This window comes from Anastrepha ludens, unplaced genomic scaffold, assembly GCF_028408465.1.
Source record: "Anastrepha ludens isolate Willacy unplaced genomic scaffold, idAnaLude1.1 ptg000040l, whole genome shotgun sequence".
Lineage (NCBI taxonomy): Eukaryota > Metazoa > Arthropoda > Insecta > Diptera > Tephritidae > Anastrepha > Anastrepha ludens.
This window is the reverse complement of record NW_026530058.1, coordinates 50,001-52,500: the sequence shown is the minus strand read 5'-3', so window position 1 is coordinate 52,500 and position 2,500 is coordinate 50,001. Positions and strand designations below refer to the sequence as shown.

At 31.6% G+C, this 2,500-nt stretch overlaps 1 pseudogene; it reads right to left on the bottom strand.

The window, feature by feature from the left end:
* Window positions 1-2,103, bottom strand: part of LOC128871185 (large subunit ribosomal RNA) — a 4,515-nt pseudogene extending 2,412 nt beyond the window's left edge.
* Window positions 2,104-2,500: the final 397 nt, after the last annotated feature.

The following is a 2,500-nucleotide window of genomic DNA, read 5'->3' as shown; positions in this document are numbered from 1 at the left end:
ATGTCATGCTCTTCTAGTCCATCTACCATATCTCTCTTCGAAAGACTTCCATGGTAGTACGACTATAAAACAGAAAAGAAAACTCTTCCGATATCTCTCGACGGCTTCTTTATGGTCGTTCCTGTTGCCAGGATGAGCACAAGGCCCATTTTTAATAACAAACGGATACTCAACAGGTTACGGAATTGGAACCGTATTCCCTTTCGTTCAAAATAATTCAAGTATTTAATTATTTTTTAATATATATATATAAATTTTATTAATATTTTTTTTTATTAAAAACTTGAAAATTTTCGGCTTTCGCCTTGAACTTAGGACCGACTAACTCGTGATCAACCACTGTTCACACGAAACCCTTCTCCACTTCAGTCCTCCAAGGTCTCATTCGATTATTTGCTACTACCACCAAGATCTGTACCAATAGCGGCTCCATGCAGGCTTACGCCAAACACTTCTAAGCACACTATTGTACCCTCCTACTCACTAAAGTTTCAAAATTTATAAATCAATCGAAATTGTTTTATAAATCATCTACTTTAGCGGTAATGTATAGGTATACAACTTAAGCGCCATCCATTTTAAGGGCTAGTTGCTTCGGCAGGTGAGTTGTTACACACTCCTTAGCGGATTACGACTTCCATGTCCACCGTCCTGCTGTTTTAAGCAACCAACGCCTTTCATGGTATCTGCATGAGTTGTTAATTTAGGCACCGTAACATTACGTTTGGTTCATCCCACAGCGCCAGTTCTGCTTACCAAAAGTGGCCCACTGGGCACATTATATCATAACCTCAACCTTCATATCAAGAAAGGTGAGGTTCTTACCCATTTAAAGTTTGAGAATAGGTTAAAATCGTTTCGACCCTAAGGCCTCTAATCATTCGCTTTACCAGATAAGATTATTTTATATAATTTTTAAATGCACCAGCTATCCTGAGGGAAACTTCGGAGGGAACCAGCTACTAGATGGTTCGATTGGTCTTTCGCCCCTATACTCAATTCTGACAATCGATTTGCACGTCAGAACTGTTTCGGTCTTCCATCAGGGTTTCCCCTGACTTCAACCTGATCAAGTATAGTTCACCATCTTTCGGGTCACAGCATATATGCTCAAGGTACGCTCCAGTTAGAGGTATAAATAATAATAAATTATCATTATACATAACTATATGGAACGCCCCGGGATTGAATTAATTGACTATTTAAGAAAATAGACTAAAAATTAATCCCATTATATTTTTAAGTTAAGTTAATTATGCCATTAAGTTTAATATAACTCAATGACTTGCACATATGTTAGACTCCTTGGTCCGTGTTTCAAGACGGGTCCCGAAGGTATCCTGAATCTTTCGCATTGTTAATCATATAAATGCATACAAATAAATATTAATATCATAGATATTAAATTTTTTGTAAAATTCAAAAAATGAATTTTAGCATTATATATAATAAAATCTATCAACACTTTATCAAATCATTAGTATTTATTCTATGTTAATATGCTTAAAAAGCAAATTAATTTAAATAAACTTAATATCACCAATGATCTTTTGATAAATACTTTATTATGTTAATAGATTACAATGTCCTTATATGAAAAAAATGCACATTATTTTTAATTATTTAATGATGAATTTTTCATAATGGATATTCAGGTTCATCGGGCTTAACCTCTAAGCAGTTTCACGTACTATTTAACTCTCTATTCAGAGTTCTTTTCAACTTTCCCTCACGGTACTTGTTTACTATCGGTCTCATGGTTATATTTAGTTTTAGATGGAGTTTACCACCCACTTAGTGCTGCACTATCAAGCAACACGACTCTTTGGAAATATCTTTCTAGTAATCATTAACGTTATACGGGCCTGGCACCCTCTATGGGTAAATGGCCTCATTTAAGAAGGACTTAAATCGTTAATTTCTCATACTAGATATTAAGATATTCCATACACTGCATCTCACATTTGACATATAGACAAAGTGACTTAGTGCTGAACTATTTTCTTTTCGCTCGCCGCTACTAAGAAAATCCTTGTTAGTTTCTTTTCCTCCCCTCATTAATATGCTTAAATTCAGGGGGTAATCCCATATGAGTTGAGGTTGTTTTAAAATATTTTTTATCTTCTCACAATTTAATAAATAATTATATCATCTTTTCATCTCTATTTTTCTTTTTTCCTTTTATATAAATATATATTATAAATAATAATTATGTAAAATGAGGCAATTCTAGAATAAAAAAAATTAATTTTTATGCTAGACATTCCTCCTTTAATTACATATATAAATTAATATTTTATATATATATAAATAATATGAAAATTTTTTAAAGAGAATACTTAGATTCAAAATTTTTTTTATTTCATTTTATTTGAGAGGATTTTTTTTTTTTAAGAATATATTAATAAATAAAAAATTCATTATATATCTTTATTTTTTTGCTATTAATATTATGAATTATTTAAAATCCAATAATATACACATTTGCTTAAATTCAATT